At 37.7% G+C, this 20,400-nt stretch overlaps 1 protein-coding gene across 3 annotated transcripts in view; it reads right to left on the bottom strand.

Moving 5' to 3' along the window:
• COL21A1 (collagen type XXI alpha 1 chain) overlaps positions 1–20,400 on the bottom strand; it is a 300,511-nt gene that overhangs the window by 135,982 nt on the left and 144,129 nt on the right. The window lies entirely within an intron of this gene.

The raw sequence follows: 20,400 nt of genomic DNA, 5'->3' as shown, positions 1-20,400 counted from the left end.
TAGAAGTGATTCACAACTGCTTTAATCTCTGGCAGAAAGGAAATACTGATAAGAAGGATTTTGCCATACCACGTCAAAAATCACTCAAAGCTAGTGTAACAGATTGGAAATTTGAGAAGTCTCTGCCACACAGAGAGCATTCCTTCATTCAACGATTCCTTCTGGTGAGCCTTAACTAAATATACGGAGTAGACAAGTAGTACATAGAAAGTTGTAAACGGTATGGAACAGTCTAGAGAAAGTATGTCCCCCTTCCTATCCAGGTACCCAGAGACTTTCTTAAATATAAAACAGTGGCCAAGACATGAAGCAAGAAATTTTTATTCCTGACCACGAGAAAAACAGCATAGGCAGATCCAGAGATTATCTAAATATCACAAGTAGCAAAAAGTGTATGTAAAATGTCAATGATAAAAACATTAAAGGATCCAGTGAATATGATGAAAAACATGTACAAAGATGTGGGAAATTTCAGAAAGCAGATAGAAACTATACAAAAAGATACAAAAAAATGCTTGCAATTAAAAAAAAAATCAGAAAATGGTTTATACAATGGGTTTACCTGCATACATTGGAAGAAAAGATAAGTAGACTTGAAGATAAGTCAGTAGAAATTATCAAAAAATGAAACCCCAAGGCACAAAAATATGATAAAAGGAATAGAGCATCTAAAAATTTTGGAACGATATCAAGGGACCTTGATTTAGCATATAAGCAAGTACATTTTTCTGATGAAAAGGAGAGAATGAAGAAATATTTGAAAAGACATGGCCGAAAACTTTTCTGAATTAATGAAAGCCACCAATTCTCAGATTAAAGAAGTTCAGCAAACCCCAAGCAGGAAACAAAGTAAATCATACCTAGGTACATCATATTCAATCAACTGAAAATCAAAATAAAACACAATTCCTAAAACTGGCAAGAAGAAAAATGACACATTACCTACAGAGGGACAGCAGTAAGAATTTTAGACAGAAATTTTCTAGTAATAAACTGATCACTCAATCATAAAGAGACAAGAATCCTAAATGTGTAGACATCTAATATTAAAGCTTCTAAATATATGAAACAAAAAAAATGAAAAAAAAACAGACACATTAAAAATAATGTGAGGTTTTAATATCCAGCACTCAGTATTATTTAATTAGACCAGAAAAAATTGGTAATGGAACAGAAGGTTTGGACAACACTATTATTAACCAGCTTCACCTAGTTAATATTTACAAAACACTCCAACAACAGGAGAAGGGACATTATTTTGTAATGCATATGAAGTAGTCACCAAAAAGACGGTATGCTGCAGAGAAAAGAGTCTCAGATTTCAAAAAACTGAAATTATACAGATTATGTTCCTTGACCAAAGGGCACTGAGTTATAAAATGTTGGTTACGGTATCTGGATACGAAGTTTTATCTGTGGAAAAGCTTTTTATTAAAAACATTAATAGGTAATTGGACCAGATTCAATAAATAATATTTTTCTAGGACTTTGGCTATTTCACCTGTCCTCTTACCATCTTTCTATTACATGTAGGATCTGTAGTTGTCCTACAGATTTTCAGAAGTGAATGTTCTAAAATACTTTGAAATTAAGCAACATACTTTTTTTTTCTTTTAATAGAGTGCTTTAAGCTCTAGGGTACATGTGTTCATCCTCTAGGATTGTTGCATAGGTACATATATACCATAGTGGTTTGCTGTCTCTGCCGCCCCCTCCGCCCCCACTGTCACCTACATCAGGCATTTCTTCTGGTGTTATCCTTCCAAACCCACCCACCCACCGCTGTCCCACCCCTCCCCTGGTCCCCCCATCTCCTAATCTACCCCAGTGTGAGACGTTCCCTCCCTGTATCCATGTGTTCTCACTGATCGACATCCACCTATGAGTGAAAACATGCAGTGTTTGCTATTATGTTCTTGGGTCAGTTTACTGAGAATGATGGTTTCCAGATTCATCCATGTCCCTACAAAGGACATGAGCTCACTTTTCTTAAAGGCTACATAGTATTCCATGGTGTATATGTGACACATTTTCCTTGTCCAGTCTATCATTGATAGGCATTTGGATTGGTTCCAGGTCTTTCCTATTGTAAACAGTGCCACAACGAATGAATGTGTGCATGTGTGTTTATAATAGAATGATATAATCCTTTGGGTATATACCTAGTAATGGGATTGCTGGGTCAAATGGAATTTCTATTTCTAGATCCTTGAGGAATTGCCACACTGTCTTCCATAACAGTCAAACTAACTTACACTCCTACCAACAGTGTGAAAGTGTTGCTATTTCTCCACATCCTCTCCAGCATCTGTTGTCTCCAGATTTTTTAATGATTGCCATTCTAACTGGTGTGAGATGATATCTCAGTGTGGCTTTGATTTGCATTTATCTAATGACCAGTGATGATGAGCATTTTTTCATGTGTTTGTTGGCCACATAAATGTCTTCATTTGAAAAGTGTCTGTTCATATCCTTTGCCCACCTTTGAATGGGCTTGATTTTTACTTGTACATCTGCTTTATTTTTTCGTAGATTCTGGATATTAACCCTTTGTCATATGGGTAATTTGCAAAATGTTTTCCCATTCTGTTGGTTGCTGGTTCACTCTAATGATTGCTTCTTTTGCTGTGCAGAAACTCTTAAGTTTAATTAGATCCCGTTTGTCTATTTGACTTTTGTTGCCATTGCTTTTGGCATTTCAGTCATGAAGTCCTTGCCTATGCCTATGTCCTGAATGGCATTGTCTAGGTTTACTTCTGGGGTGTTTATGGTGTTAGCTCTTATGCTTAAATCTTTAATCCATCTGGAGTTAATTTTTGTATAAGGTATAAAGAAGGGATCCAGTATCAGCTTCCTATTCATGGCCAGCCAGTTTTCCCAACACCATTTATTAAACAGGGAATCCTTTCCCCATTGCTTTTGTCCAGTTTGTCAAAGATCAGATCGTTGTAGATGTGTGGTGTTGCTTCTAAGGCCTCTGTTCTGTTCCATTGGTCTATATCTCTGTTTGGCAGCAGTACCACGTGGTTTTGGTTACTGCAGCCTTGTAGTATAGTTTGAAGTCAGGTAGCAGGATGCCTCCAGCTTTGTTATTTTTGCTTAGGATTGTCTTGGCTATGCGGACTCTCTTTTGGTTCTATATGAAGTTTAAAGTGTTTTTTTTTCCAGTTCTATGAAGAAGGTCAATGGTAGCTTGATGGGGATAGCATTGAATCTGTAAATTTCTTCAAGCAGTATGGCCATTGTTACAATGTTGATTCTTCCTAACCATGAACATGGAATGTTTTCCCATCTGTTTGCATCCTCTCTTACTTCCTTGAGCAGTAGTTTGTAGTTCTCCTAGAAAAGGTCCTTTACATCCTGTGTTAGTTTTATTCCTAGGTATCTTATTCTCTTTGTAGCAATTATGAATGGTAATTCACTCATGATTTGGCTCTCTGTTTGTCTGTTGCTAGTGTATAGGAATGCTTGTGATTTCTGCACATTGATTTTGTATCCTGAGACTTTGCTGAAGTTGCGTGTCAGCTTAAGTAGGTTTTGGGCTGAGATGATGGGGTCTTCTAAATATACAATCATGTCATCTGCCAATAGAGACAATTTGACTTCCTGTTTTCCTAACTGAATATGCTTTATTTCTTTTTCTGGCCTAATTGCTCTGTCTAGAACTTTCAATACTATATTGAATAGGAGTTGTGAGAGAGGGCATCCTTGTCTATTGCCAGATTTCTAAGGGAATGCTTCCAGTTTTTGCCCATTCAGTATGATATTCACTGTGGGTTTGTCATAAATAACTTCTATTATTTTGAGATACGTTCCATCAGTACCTAGTTTATTGAGAGTTTTCAGTATAAAGAGTTATTGAATTTTGTCGAAGGCCTCCTCTGCATCTATTGAGATAATCACGTGGTTTTTGTCTTTGGTTCTGTTCATGTGACAGATTACATTTATAGATTTGTGTATGTTGAATCAGCCTTGCATCCCCAGGATGAAACTTACTTGATCGTGATGGATAAGCTTTTGATGTGCTGTTGCATTCGGTTTGCCAGTATTTTATTGAAGATTTTTGCATTGATGTTCATCATGAATATTGTCCTGAAGTTTTCTTTTTTAGTTGGGTCTCTGCAGGTTTTGGTATCATGATAATGTTGGTCTCATAAAATGAGTTCGAGAGGATTCCCTCCTTTTGTATTGTTTGGAAGAGTTTCAAAAGGAATGGTACCAGCTTCTCTTTGTATGTCTGGTAAAATTCAGCCGTGAACCCAATTGGACCTGGACTTTTTTGGCGTGGTAAGCTATTAATTGCTACCTTGACTTCAGACCTTATTATTGGTCTATTCAGGGTTTCAACCTCTTCCTGGTTTAGTCATGGGAGTGTGCAAGTGTCCAGGAATTTATCCATTTCTCCCAGATTTACTGACTTAGGCACACAGAGCTGTTTGTAGTAATCTCTGATGGTAGTTTGTATTTCTGTGGAATCAGTGGTGATCTCACCTTTACCATTTTTTATTGCATCTATTCTGTTCTTCTCTCCTTTCTTATTAGTCTGGCTAGTGGTCTATTTTATTGATCTTTTCAAAAAAACAGCTCCTGGATTTATTGATTTTTTTTGAAGTGTTTTGCGTGTCTCTATCTCCTTCAGTTCTGCTCTGATCTTAGCTATTTCTTGTCTTCTGCTAGCTTTTGAGTTTTTTTGATCTTGCTCCTCTAGATCTTTCAATTTTGATGATAGGGTGGCGATTTTAGAACTTTTCTTGCTTCTCATGTGGTCATTTATTGCTATAAATTTCCCTCGAGACACTGCTATGTGTCCCTTAGATTCTGGTACATTGTATCTTCACTCTCATTGGTTTCTAAGAAGATTTTTATGTCTGCCTTCATTTCATTGTTTACCCATTTGTCATTTAGGAGGAAGTTGTTCAGTTTCCATGAAGTTCTTCAGTTTCCAGGAAGTTGTTCAATTTCCATGTAGTTGTGTGGTTTTGAGTGAGTTTCTTAATCCTGAGTTCTAATTTGATTGTGCTGTGGTCTGAGAGACAATTTGTTATGATTTCCATTCTTTTGCATTTGCTGATGAGTGATTTACTTCCAATTATGTGGTCAATTTTAGAGTAAGTGCAAGGTGGTGCTGAGAAGAATGTATATTCCATTGATTTGGAGTGGAGATTTCTGTAGATGTCTATTAAGTCTGCTTGGTTTAGATCTGTGTTCAAGTCCTGTCTATCCTTGTTAATTTTCTGTCTCGTTGATCTAATATTGACAGTAGAGTGTTAAAGTCTCCCACTATCATTGTACAGAAGTCTAAGTCTCCTTGTAGGTCATTAAAAACTTGCTTTATGTATCTGGGTGCTCCTGTATTGGGTGCATATATATTTAGGATAATTAGCTCTTCTTGTTGCATTGATCCTTTTACCATTATATCATGTTTTATTTTTGTTGGTTTAAAGACCATTTTATCAGAGGCTAGGATTGCAACCTTTGCTTTTTTTGGTCTCCATTTGTTTGGTAAATCTTCCATCCCTTTATTTTGAGTCTATGTGTGTCTTTGCACGTGAGATGGGTTTCCTGAATACAGCACACCATTGGGTTTTGACTTTTTATCCAGTTTGCCAGTCTGTGTCTTTGGATTGGGGCACTTAGGCCATTTACATTTAACATTAATATTGTTATGTGTGAATTTGATCTTGCCATTGTGTTATTGGCTGGTCGTTTTGCGTGTTAGTTGATGCAGCTTCTTTGTGTTGTTGCCCTTTACCATTTGGTACATTTTTGCTGTGGTTAGTATGGGTTATTCCTTTCCATGTTTAGTACTTCCTTCAGGAGCTCTTGTAAGGCAGGTCTGGTGGTGACAAAATCTCTCAGCATTTGCTTGTCCATAAAGGATTTTATTTCTTCCTCACCTATAAAGCTTAGTTTGGCTGGATGTGAAATTGTGGGTTGAAAGTTCTTTTCTTTAAGGATGTTGAATATTGGCCCTCACTCTCTTCTGGCTTGTGGGGATTCTGCTGAGACATCTGCTGTGAGTCTGATGGTCTTCCCCTGTAGATGACCTGACCTTTCTCTCTGGCTGCCCTTAGCATTTTTTCCTTCATTTCAACCCTGGTGAATCTGACAATTATGTGCCTTGAGGTTGCTCTTCTTGAGGAGTGTCTCTGTGGTGTTCTCTGTATTTCTTGGATTTAGATTTTGGCCTGCCTTGCTAGGTTGGGGAAGTTCTCCTGGATTATATCCTGAAGAGCATTTTCCAGCTTGGATTCATTCTCCCTGTCACATTCAGGTACACCAATCAAGTGTAAATTAGGTCTTTTCACATAATCCCACATTTCTTGGAGGCTTTGTTCATTTCTTTTCACTTTCTTTCTCTAATCTTGCCTCCTCATTTTATTTCATTGAGTTGACCTTCAATCTCTGATATCCTTTTTTCTGCTTGATCAATTCAGCTACTGAAACTTGTGTATGCCTTGTGACGTTCTTGTGCTGGGTGTTTCAGCTCCATCAAGTTGTTTATGTTCTTCTCTAGGCTGGTTATTCTAGTTAGCATTTCACATAACTTTTTTCAAGGTTCTTAGTTTCTTTGCATTGGGTTAGAACACGATCTTTTAGCTCAGAGAAGTTTGTTATTACCCACCTTCTGAAGCCTGCCTCTGTCAGTTCTTCAAATTCATTCTTTGTCCTGTTTTGTTCCCTTGCTGGTGAGGAGTTATGATCCCTCGGCGGGAGGAGAGGCATCTGGACTTTGATGATTCATCCTTTCTGCGCTGGTTTCTTCCCATCTTTGTGGATTTATCTACCCTTGATCTTTGAAATTGGTAATTTCAGATGGGAACTCAGATGGGAACTCTGAGTGGATGTCCTTTCTGTTAAAGTTGGGGTTATTTCTCCTGTATGAGGCTTTTATTTTTTAATAGACAGGGGTCAATGTGCCACTTGAGACAGTCTGTCCCTTGTCTGCTTGTGGATGCCCTGCTGTGCTGCCTCAGTCTCAGCCCAGTTGCTGTTTATTCTTCCCCTGGATTAAACAACATACTTCTAAATAATCCACAAGTTTTAAAAAGACAAAGGAGGAGTTTTTAAACATTTCAAACTGGACAATAATTTTTTAAACCAAATATTTTGTGATGCAGATAAAGCAGCACTTAGAAATTTTAACTTTAAAAGCACAGATTAAAAAATAAAAACACATTAAAAATTAATTCCACATGAAGAAGCTAGAAAAAGTACAACAAATTAAACCCAAAAAGTAAAAAACTTTGAAATAATTCTTTGGACAAATAAATATACTGATATGCCTTAGTAATTATAATCAAGAAACAACAGAGAAAATATAAATATTCGCCTATGTAAGTATTGAAATAGAAAGCACCACTACAGATCCTACAAACATTAAAAGGATAAGTGGACAGGTGAAATGAACAAAGTCTTTGAAAAATGCTATTTATTAAAAGTGGTCCAATTATTTACTAAAGAAGTTAAATTATTAATCAAAAAAATTTCTGCAAAGAAAACTCCTGGTCCAGGTAACTTCACCAGTAATTTCTTTGAATAATTTCTGCAAAGCAGTCAGGAAAAAAGTGAAACTATTAACTTCAGTAGAATTAAATTCAAATAAGGGAGAAGTGAATTCTTCCTAATTTTTATTATGAAGCCAACATAGCCCCCCCAAAAAAGAACTAGACAAAGATATTACAAGGTAAGAAAATTATAATCCATTATCCTTTATGAACAAGGATATAAAAATTTATAACAAAATATTAGCCAATCAAATCTAGCAATATATTTTAAAATATCATGACCATGTGAGATTTATTAGAGAAACGCAAGATTGGTTAACACTCAAAACTCAACTTATATAACATGCTACAGTGAGAGACTAGGAAAAAAAATCACATGAACATCTCAATTTATGCATTAAAAGTTCTTAATAAAATTTAACGCTCACTTACAATAAAATATTCAGCAAACTAAGAGTAGAACTTAACATATGAATGTAAATGCTATCTATAAAAAATCTACATATAACATCACACTGAGTTGTGAAATACTAAATTCTCTCCTCAAATCAGTACGCAGCTAAGGATACATTCTCACACCACTTCTATTAAAAAATGTACAGGGAGTTCTAGCTACTGCCATGTGCACAAATAAGAAACAAAACAAGTAAAGGAAAAAATAGAACTGTCATTATTTATTGGAAACATGATAATCTACATAGAAAGTGGAATCTATAAAAACAATAGAACAAAGTGAATTTAGCAAGATCATAAGATACAAGATTAATGGTTTTAATTGGGAAAATAATTTAATACCATTTTCAGTAGTATCAAAAGCATTATAAATGTAGAAATAAAGCTAATGAAATATGGAAAGACCTCTGTACTGAAACATTGCAAAATTTAAGAAGCCAAATAAATAGAGAGATCCATATTCAGAATTAAAAGAACATTATTAACATATCCATTCTCCCCAAACTGGTCTATAGATTCAACAAAATCCCAATTAAAGTCTGAGATTTTTTAAATTAACAAATATTCTAAAATTTATATAAAATGCAAATTATTTTGAATTGGAACAATTTTGAGAAAGAACACTCTTAATAAGAAAGTTAAAGAATTGACATTATCAGATACTGACTTATGTCAGTCTGTTTCCTGTTGTTATAAATGAATACCTGAAGTAGAGTAATTTATAAAGAAAACATATTTATTTCTTATAGTTTTGAAGGCTGGAAAGTCCAAAGTCTAAGGGCAACATGTGGTGAGGGCCTTATAACATGTGGTGGGGTTTTCTGCAGAGTCTCATTGTGGTGCAGGGCACCACATAGTGAGGGGGCTCAGGAGAGAGAACCTACCTGGCTTTTTACAGCAGAACTACTTTCCTGATAACTAACTCACTCTCATGGTAACCCATTAATCTATTAATCAATTAACCCATGAAAAGGATGTATCTATCCATGAGAACAGAACCTTCATGACCCAATCACCCCCTAAAGGCCCCACCTCCTAGTACCTTTACACTGGAGATTAACTTTCAACATGAGTTTCAGAAGGAGCAAACATGCAAACCATAGCAAGTTACTATAAGCTACAGAAATCAAGAAAGTGTGGTACTATACTGACATAAAGATAGGCATTGAACAGAACACAATAGAATTTTGGTAACAGACTCACACTTACATGGTCAATTGATTTTCAACAAAAATGTCAAAGTAGTTGGATAGGAAAGGAAAGGATTTTGGGGATGGGGGGTTGGTTTTTGTTTTTTGGTTTTGAGACAAAGTCTCACTCTGTCACCCAGGTTGAAATGCAGTGGCCCGATTTCTGCTAACTGCAATCTCTGCTCCCTGGGTTCAAGCGATTCTCCTGCCTCAGCCTCCCAAGTACCTGGGATTACAGGTGCCGGCCATCGTGTCTAGCTAATTTTTGTATTTTTAGTAGAGACAGGGTTTCACCATGTTGGCCAGGCTGTTCTAGAACTCCTGACATCAGGTGATCCACCCGCCTAGGCCTCGAAAAATGCTTGGATTACAGGCATGAGCCACCGCACCTGGCCAAGGAAGTCTTTTCAACAAACCTGCTGAATCACCTGGATAAACACATGTAATAAAATGAACCTTGACTCCTACCTCATTTCACGTAAGACAATTAAATGGAGCATAGATCTAAATGTAAAAGCTAAAACTGTAAATCTTCTAATAGAAAAACATAAGAGAATATCTTCACCACTTTAGGATTAAGGCAAATATTTCTTAGGACACAAAAACCATTAGCAGTTTTAAAATGGGTGCATGAGATTTCATCAAAATTAAACATTTCCATTTCTTAAAAGACATCATTTAAGAATGCAAGACAATGTTCGCATTAAATATTTCTGACAAATGATCATATCAGAAAACATATAGAAAATAGAAAGAAAAACAACACTGTTTTTTAAATGAGAAAAAGCTCTTCAACAGACACGTTACAAAAAGACACAGAAATGGCCAATAACCACATGAAATGTACTCATCATCACTGTCATCAGGGAAATGCACAGTAAAACCATAATAAGATATGATTTCACACCTACAAAAGTAGCTAAAATTAAAAGATGGTAATATCAAATGTTTGCAAGTTTAAGTGAAGAAATTGGAATTCATACATTGTTGGTGAGATTGAAAATGGATGTAATCACTTTAGAGAACTGTTAGGTACAGTTTCTTATAAAGTTGAACTATGGCCAGCGATTTTTCTGCTAGATGTGTAGCCTAAATGAAACTATGTGTCCACAGCAAAAGACTTCAGCAATGTTTATAGTTGTTTTACTCATAATCATTCCAAACTAAAAATAACCAAATGCCATCAACAGTAGAATAAATATACAAATTGTGGGATATATTCACACAATGAAATACCACTCAGCAATCAAAAAATCATGAACTACCATAGGAAACAACACAAATAAATTTAAAATACATTGCATTTAATAAAAGAAGCCAGACACAAAAGAATACATATAGTACGTTCTATGGGTTCTAGTTATATGAAGCCCCAAAACAGGCAAAACTAATGTACGGTGTTAAAAATCAGAAAACTTTTGCCTAAAAGTGACACAAGTAAACTTTCTGGGTAACAGAAATAGGCTACGTTTGCAAAGTCAGTATTCAGGTATATCAACTTGTCTAAGGCAATTAAACCAGATGCATTACATCTATATAATTTATTATATATAAATTATAATAAATTTATTATTTTATTATATTTATTAATTTATTATATATAAATTATACTTCAATGAAAAAAATCTATCATTGTCAATTTCCAAAGTAGGCCAGACCCTCTGCATAAAGAGTTATAAAGTTTCAAAAAATGTTATTGAGAAGCATTTATGAAGAGTCATCACCAGGATGTGCTGTTTTATAGTACTGACATGTACTAATAAATTTTCACCAGGCTGGGTGCGGTGACTCACACTTGTAATCCCAGACTTTGGGAAGCCAAGGCAGGTAGATCACAAGATCAGGAGTTCAAGAGCAGTCTGGCTAAGATGGTAAAACTCAGTCTTTACTAAAAATACAAAAATTAGCCAGGTATGTTGGTGAGCAACTGTAACTCCAGCTATTCAGGAGGCTAAGGCAGAGAATTGCTTGAACCCTGGAGGTGGAGGTTGTAGTGAACTGAGATCACACCACTGCACTCTGGCCTGAGCAACAGAGTGAGACTCTGTCTTCAAAAAATAAAAATAAAAAACTCACCTCTTTCTTCCACAAGGTCTCAAAATTATGTTATTAAGCTCCTTTACCAGAAACATCTCAGTATTTCTATGTAATTCATTCAGATTTCTTGGAACAAAGTTAATTCCTTAATGTTATTAGAATTTAAATTGACAATGATTAAAGTAGAAGATACAAAAACGAAATGCATATTACCATGTTATTTAATCATTAAAACTGTGTTTCATAAATATTTCATTATACATGTTTCCATACACTGCACATGAATTTAGATTTATCAAGTTTTAACAATGAGTTGCATAAAGAGTATGTTAAACATGTGGATGCTCTAACCCTAATCCAGTAGCTTCAGATTGTAGGGGAAGGGACCAACTATTCTTTAAAAATAAATAAATGAACCTCCTCGTATGCTAACATACACCAAAGTTTTACAAATTCTAGCATGGGGCAATGCAAAATGATCAATAAGAAAAAAAGTCTCCATTCCCTTGGTGGAGAAGTAAATTAGCAACCCCAAATAGAATAATATAACTCAGAATTTCTACAAAAAAAAATTCTAAAACCTCCACACTCAGAGTGACCAGGTGACCTTTAGCATTCTCATTTCTCAAATGTTAAGGTGTATAAAAATCACTTAGAGATCTTATTAAAATGTAGATTCTGATTCCATAGCTTTAGTTTGTAGACGAAGGGTCTTCATTTTGGCTATGGTTTGAACATTTGTCCCCTCCAAAATTCTTGTTAAAACTTAATCCTTAATGCAGCAGTATTGAGAGGTAGGGCTTTTAAGAGGTTATTGGGTCATGAGGGCTCTGCCCTTTTGAATGGAATAATCCATTCACAGATTAGCAGATTAATAAATTAATAAGTTAATGGGCTAGCAGAGGAATGAGACTGGTGGCTTCATGAAAAAAGGAAAAGAGACCTCAGCTAGCATGCTTAGCCCCCTTACCATGTGATGCCCTCTGTAGCCTTGGTACTCCGCAGAGTCCCCACAAGCATGGAGGCCTCACCAGATGTGGCCTCTTGACCTTGGACTTCTAGGCCTCCATAATTATAAGAAATAAGTTTTTTCTTTATAAATTATGCAGTTCTGAGTATTTTCTTATAAGCAATAGAAAACTTACTAAAACAACTTCTAGTAAGCTCCCAGGTGATGCTGATTCTGCTAGTCCATAGACCACACTTTGAGTATTTAGGTACTAAAAGTTTTTGTCTTTTGTTGTTCTTCTCCCAAAAGTAAAAATAATGTTGAAATTTCTACAGTATAAGGAATAGTATCTCCCTGGTTTTAAGAATCTGAACCAAACACCGTATGTTATCACTTGTAGGTGGGTGTTGAACAATTAGAACACATGGACACAGGGAGGGGAACATCACACACTGTCGTCAGGTGAGGGGTGGGCTACAGGAGGACAGTGGGGATGCGGAGGGTGGGGAGAGATAATGAGGGGAGAAATACAAGATATAGGTGATGGGGGGATGGAGGTGGCAAACTATCTTGCCATGTATGTACCTACGCAACAATCCTGCATGATCTGCACATGTAGCCCAGAACCTAAATTACAATTTAAAAAATATTTTAAAAAAAAAATTCAACCCTAGTTTCTCTGTCTTTCTGAAACAAACGTGGTGGAGGAGGTAAAGAGGGGAAGAATTGTGACCCCAGTAGCATGAACCAAGAGTATTTTAATATCTATTGCAGTTCACCTAGGATACTAAGAAAACAAAAGAGAGATAACTCAAACAAATAAAATTATAAATTGAAGAGGAGCCATTATAAATGATACTTCAGAGATACAAAAAATTATGAGACTAATATAAAAATCATATGCTAATTGCATACATAAATAAATTTCTAGAAATTAAAACTTACCAAAACCGAATGATGATGAAGTACAAAATCCTAACAGATCTACAACTAGTAAAGAGATTAAATTAGTAACCAAAACCTCCCAACAAAGAAAGATCCAGGACCAGCTAGCTTCATAATGAATTCGATTAGACATTTAAAGGAGAATTAGTGCCAATGCTCCCCAAACTCTTCCAAAAAATAAAGAAAAGAACATACTTTAAACTCATTTTATGAGGCTGGATTTATCCTAATACTAAAGCCAGACAAGAACACTACAAGAAAAAAAATCACAGGCTAATATCCCTGATAAACACAGATGTAAAATAGCTCAATAAACTAATAGTAAACTAAATTCAACAGTACATTCAGAGTGTCATATACATGACCTAGTGGGATTTATCCCTGAGATGCAAGGGTGGTCCAACATAGGTAAATCAATAAACATGATATACAACATTAAAAACAAAGAATAAAATCATACTGTCATCTAAATACACACACACACAAAAAAGCACTGAAAAAAAATCACCATCATTTTATAATTTTAAAAAACCAACAAATAAGGCATGGAACAAATGAATTTCAACCTAAAAAAAAAAGCCATATATGACAAATAAACAGCTAATATTATACTAATGTTTAAAGGTGAAAGCTTTTCCTCTAAGATCTGGAACAAACAAGGTTGCCCAGTCTCACTAATTCTCTACAACATAGTATTGGAAGTCCTAGCCAGACCAAGTAGCCAAGAAAAAAAACAAAGGCACTCGAATTGAAAAGGAAGAAGTAAAATGGTCTCTATTAGCATGTGACATAATCTTATTATAAAAGACCTTTATACAGCCAGGATCAATGGTGCATGCCTGTAATGTCAGCACTTTGGGAGGTCAAGGTGGGCAGATCATGAGGTTGAGAGATCGAGACCATCCTGGCCAATGTGGTGAAATCCTATCTCTACTAAAAAAAAAGCAAAAACAAAAATTAGCTGGACATGGCGGCACACGCCTATAGTTCCAGGTACTTGAGAGGTTGAGGCAGGAGAGTCGCTTGAATCCAGGAGACAGAGGTTGCAGTGAGCCAAGATTGTGCCACTGTGCTCCAGCCTGGTGACAGAGTGAGATTCCATCTAAAAGTAAATAAATTAAATAAAAACCTTTAAGACTCTACCAAGAAAGTGTTAAAACAAAATAAATTCAATAAAGTTGTAGAATACAAAATCAAAATAAAAATCAGTTGCCATTTCTATGTATTAATAATGAACAATCCTAAAACAAATTAAGAAAGCAATGTAATTTACAATAGTATCACAAGGAATAAAATGCTCAGAACAAATTTAACCAGGAAGGTGAAATATCTGTACCCTGAAAACTAAAATGTTGATGAAAGAAATTGAAGAAGACACAGAATTCTTCACTCTGATGAATAGAAAGATATTTTATTCATGAATTGGAGGAATTAATATTATTAAAATGTCCATACCACCCAAAGAGATCTATAGATTCAGTTCAATCATTATCAAGATCCCAATGGCATTTTTTACAAAAATAGAAAAATTAAGTCCTAAAATTTGTATATAACCACACACACACAAAAAAAAAACCCCACATATCTAAAGCAATCTAGAACAAGATCAAAGCTGAAGGCATCACACTTCCTGATTTCAAGTTATATTACAAAGCTGCAATAATTAAAACAATATGGCACTGGCATAAAAACACATGCACAAACCACTGGAAAAGATTAGAGAGCCGGAATGCTGGGAAGATGGCCGCCTAAGAACAGCTCAGGACTTCAGCTCCCAGTGAAAGTGCAGAGGGTGAGTGGACGCTGCATTTCCAGACGAACTCTTATTGCCCACAGACCAGGAGATACCCAGGCAGGGGGTCGCCAGCGTCGCAGTCCCAGCCGGTGCAGCTGTTTTGGCCCCCGTGGGGCTGATTCTGCCTGCGGGCGCGGCTGCTGTGACCACACCCTGTTGCTGCAGTTCTCTGTACAAAAGCCACTGGTCTGGGAGCCCTCTTAGCTGGTGAGCAGAGCCCTGAGACGGCAGAGTTGCCCATTCATCTGAAATAGCGAGCCAGGCCAGGAGATTTCCAGGCAAAAAATCCGCCAGGAGCCGGCGCCGCAGTTCGAGCCGACTCAGTGAGTTGCAGCACGAGAGATCCCGGCGCCTTTTCAACAAGCGACTGGAACGCGGGGTCGTTCAACTTAAAAGAAAAGACTCTGAGTCAGGGACCCAGGTGATCAGGCTCAGTTGGTCCCACCCCTCCACCCCCAACAACAACGAAAACAAAAACAGTAATTGGAAACCCTCTGGGTTGAGCCCTTCAAACCAAGCACAGCTGAACAAGGACGGTCTGGCTCGGCGGGGGAGGGGCTTCTGCCATTACTGAGACTCTCCACCGCTAGGGAGGCAGGCCCCCGTTGCCGAGGCAACCCACTGTTGCCTAGGCAAACTGCCACAACAGAGAGAGTCCGCCATAACAGAGGCGGGGCCACCTTTGCAGAGACAGTTCTAACTACGCCCATATAAACAGGACTGCAGGAAAGAGCTCAGGGCAGCTAGGCGGAGCCCACAGCAGCTCAGCAAAGCCCCTGCGGGCAGGCAGTGGCTAGGCATGCTGCTAGCTGGGCAGGTCAGACCTGAAAGAAAAATCAAAAAAGGCAGTAGTGCAATGGAAACTCATAAAGCTCCAACTCCCTAGGACAGAGCACCTGGGAACAAAAAGTGCTTTATGAGTTCAGCTGCAGCAGACCTAAACATACCTGCCCAGCAGCTCTGAACGAACAACGGAGCTCACAACTCAGGACTTAAGCCCCAATAAAAGATAGACTGTCTCCTCAAGTAGCTCCCTGACCCCCATAGATCCAAAGAGGCACCTCATAAAGGAGAGAACGGACTGACAGTAGGCGAGCATCCTTCTGGGACAAAGATAGCAGAAGAGGAAACTGGCAGCAACCCTTACTGTTCTGCAGCTGCTGCAGGTGATCCCCAGGCAAGCAGGGCCTGGAGAGGACCTCAGCAGTCCTACAGCAGAGGGGCCAGACTGTTAGAAGGAAAGCTTAAAAAAAAAAAAAGAAGTAACTTCAGCATCCACGAACTAGAAGCTCACTCAGAGACCCAATCTGAAAGACAGTAATTACAAAGACAACAGGTGGATAAACCCACAAAAATGGGAAGAAACCAGCGCAAAAAGGATGAAAACTCCCGAAACCAGAACACCTCTCCTCCTAAAAGGGATCACAACTCCTCACCAGCAAGGGAACCAGACTGGATGGAGAAGGAGGGTGATGAAATGACAGAATCAGACTTCAGAAGGTGGGTAGTAAGAAACTACAGTGAGCTAAAAGAACATGTTCTAACCCAACGCAAAGAAAATAAGAACCTTGAAAAAAGACTGGACGAATTGCTAACGAGAATGGACAGCATAGAGAGGAGTATAAGTGAATTGATGGAGCTGAAAAACACAACACGAGAACTTTGTGAAGCATGCACAAGCTTCAACAGCCGAATTGACCAAGCAGAAGAAAGGATATCAGAGGTCGAAGATCAACTCAATGAAATAAAAAGAGAAGGCAAGAACAGAGAAAAAAGCGCAAAAAGGAATGAACAAAATCTTCAAGAAATGTGGGACTATGTGAAAAGACCCAATCTACGTCTGATAGGTGTACCTGAATGTGATGAAGAGAATGAATCCAAGCTGGAAAATATTCTTCAGGATATTATCCAGGAAAACTTCCCCAACCTAGCAAGGCAGACCAATATTCAAATACAGGACATACAGAGAACACCACAAAGATATTCCTCAAGAAGAGCAACCCCAAGGCACATAATCGTCAGATTCACCAGGGTTGAAATGAAAGAGAAAATGCTAAGGGCAGCCAGAGAGAAAGGTCGGGTTACCCACAAAGGGAAGCCCATTAGACTCACAGAAGATCTCTCAGCAGAAACCCTACAAGCCAGAAGAGATTGGGGGCCAATATTCCACATCCTTAAAGAAAAGAACTTTCAACCCAGAATCTCCTATCCAGCCAAACTCAGCTTCATAAGTGAAGGAAAAATAAAATCCTTTGTGAACAAGCAAGCACTCAGAGATTTCATCACCACCAAACCTGCTCTACAAGAACTCCTGAAAGAGGCTCTACACATATAAAGGAACAACCAGTACCAGCCACTCCAAAAACACACCAAATGGTAAAAGAGCATCAAGACAATCAAGAAGCTGCATCAACTAACCAACAAAACAGCCAGGTAGCATCAAAATGACAGTATCAAATTCACACATAACAATACTATCCCTAAATGTCAATGGACTAAATGCCCCAATCAAAAGACACAGACTGGCAAACTGGATAAAAAGCCAAAACCCATCAGTGTGCTGTATCCAGGAAACCCATCTTACATGCAAGGATACACAAAGGCTCAAAATAAAGGGATGGAGGAAGATCTACCAAGCAAACGGAGAGAAAAAAAAGCAGGAGTTGCAATTCTCATCTCTGATAAAATAGACTTTAAAGCAACAAAGATCAAAAGAGACAAAGAAGGACATTATATAATGGTAAAAGGATCACTGCAACAAGAAGAGCTAACGATCCTAAATATATACGCACCCAATACAGGAGCACCCAGATACATAAGGCAAGTTCTTAATGACTTACAAAGAGACTTAGACTCCCACACAATAGTGGGAGACTTTAACACCCCATTGTCAATATTAGACAAATCAACCAGACAGAAAATCAACAAGGATATCCAGGACCTGAACTCAGACCTGGAACAAGCAAACCTAATAGACATTTACAGAACTCTCCACCCCAAATCCACAGAATATACATTCTTTTCAGCACCACATCACACCTACTCTAAAACTGACCACATAATTGGCAATAAATCACTCCTCAGCATATGCAAAAGAACAGAAATCATAACAAACAGTCTCTCAGACCACAGTGCAATCGAGTTAGAACTCAGAATGCAGAAACTAACTCAGAACTGCACAGCTTCATGGAAACTGAACAACTTGCTCTTGAATGTTGACTGGATAAACAATGAAATAAAGGCAGAAATAAAGATGTTCTTCGAAACCAATGAGAATGAAGACACAACATACCAGAATCTCTGGGACACATTTAAAGCAGTCTCTAGAGGAAAATATATAGCAATGAGTGCCCACATGAAAAGAAAGAAGAGATCTAAAATTGAAACCCTATCATCAAAATTGAAAGAGCTAGATGAGCAAGATCAAAAAAACTCAAAACCTAGCAGAAGACAGGAAATAACTAAGATCAGAGCAGAACTGAAGGAAATAGAGACATAAAAAACTCTTCAAAAAATCAATAAATCCAGGAGCTGGTTTTTCAAAAAGATCAACAAAATAGACAGACCACTAGCCAGATTAATAAAAAAGAAAAGAGAGAATAACCAAATTGATGCAATAAAAAACGATAAAGGCGATATCACCACAGATCCCACAGAAATCCAAACCATCATCAGAGATTATTATAAACAACTCTATGCACATAAACTAGTAAACCTGGAAGAAATGGATAAATTCCCGGACACCTGCATCCTCCCAAGCCTAAACCTGGAAGAAGCCGAAACCCTGAATAGACCAATAACATGGTCTGAAGTCGAGGCAGCAATAAAGAGCCTACCACCGAAAAAAAGCCCAGGTCCAGATGGGTTGACAGCTGAATTCTACCAGACATACAGAGAGGAGCTGATACCATTCCTTCTGAAACTATTCCAGACAATCCAAAAAGAGGGAATCCTTCCAAAATCATTTTATGAGACAAACATCATCCTGATAACAAAACCCAGCAGAGACTCAACAAGAAAAGAAAATTTCAGGCCAATATCCATGATGAACATAGATGCAAAAATCTTCAATAAACTTACTGGCAAACCGATTGCAACAGCATATCAAAAAGCTCATCCACCATGATCAAGTAGGATTCATCCTGGGGATGCAAGGCTGGTTCAACATACGCAAGTCCATAAACGTAATTCACCACATAAACAGAACCAAAGACAAAAACCACATGATTATCTCAATTGATGCAGAGAAGGCTTTTGACAAAATTCAACAACCCTTTATGCTAAAAACCCTCAATAAACTAGGTATTGACAGAACGTATCTCAAAACAATAAAAGCTATTTATGACAAACCAACAGCCAATATCATACTGAATGGGCAAAAACTGGAAGCATTCCCTTTGAAATCTGGCACTAGACAAGGATGCCCTCTCTCACCACTCCTATTCAATATAGTACTGGAAGTTCTAGCCAGAGCAATCAGGCAAGAAAAAGAAATAAAGGCTATCCAAATTGGAAAGGAGGAAATCAAATTGTCTCTATTTGCAGATGACATGATTGTATATCTGGAAGACCCCATCATCTCAGCCCAAAGTCTCCTGAAACTGATAAACAACTTCAGCAAAGTCTCAGGATACAAAATCAACGTGCAAAAATCACAAGCATTCCTGTACACCAGTAATAGACTTCAAGAGAGCCAAATCAAGAACGAACTGCCATTCGCAATTGCTACAAAGAGAATAAAATACCTAGGAATACAACTAACAAGGAACGTAAAGGACCTCTTCAAGGAGAACTACAAGCCATTGCTCAACGAAATAAGAGAGGATACAAACAGATGGAGAAACATTCCATGTTCATGGTTAGGAAGAATCAACATCGTGAAAATGGCCATACTGCCCAAAGTAACTTACAGATTCAATGCTATTCCCATCAAGCTACCAATGACCTTCTTCACAGAACTGGAAAAAAAACACCTTAAACTTCATATGGAACCAAAAGAGAGCACGCACAGCCAAGTCAATTCTAAGCAAAAAGAACAAAGCAGGAGGTATCACACTACTGGACTTCAAACTATACTACAAGGCTACAGTAATCAAAACAGCATGGTACTGGTACCAAAACAGAGATATAGACCAATGGAACAGAACAGAGGCCTCGCAGGAAATACAGCATACCCACAACCATCTGATCTTTGACAAACCTGACAAGAACAAGCAATGGGGAAAGGACTCCCTGTTTAATAAATGGTGTTGGGAAAACTGGCTAGCCATGTGCAGAAAGCAGAAACAGGACCCCTTCCTGACACCTTACACCAAAATTAACTCCAGATGGATTAAAGACTTAAACATCAGACCTAACACCATAAAAACCCTAGAAGAAAATCTAGGCAAAACCATTCAGGACATAGGCGTAGGCAAGGACTTCATGACCAAAACGCCAAAAGCAAGGGCAACAAAAGCCAAAATAGACAAATGGGACCTAATCAAACTCCACAGCTTCTGCACAGCAAAAGAAACAGTCAGT

Source organism: Saimiri boliviensis, chromosome 4, assembly GCF_048565385.1.
Source record: "Saimiri boliviensis isolate mSaiBol1 chromosome 4, mSaiBol1.pri, whole genome shotgun sequence".
Lineage (NCBI taxonomy): Eukaryota > Metazoa > Chordata > Mammalia > Primates > Cebidae > Saimiri > Saimiri boliviensis.
The sequence above is the reverse complement of the archived record's forward strand: the minus strand, read 5'-3'. Positions and strand labels throughout refer to the sequence as shown.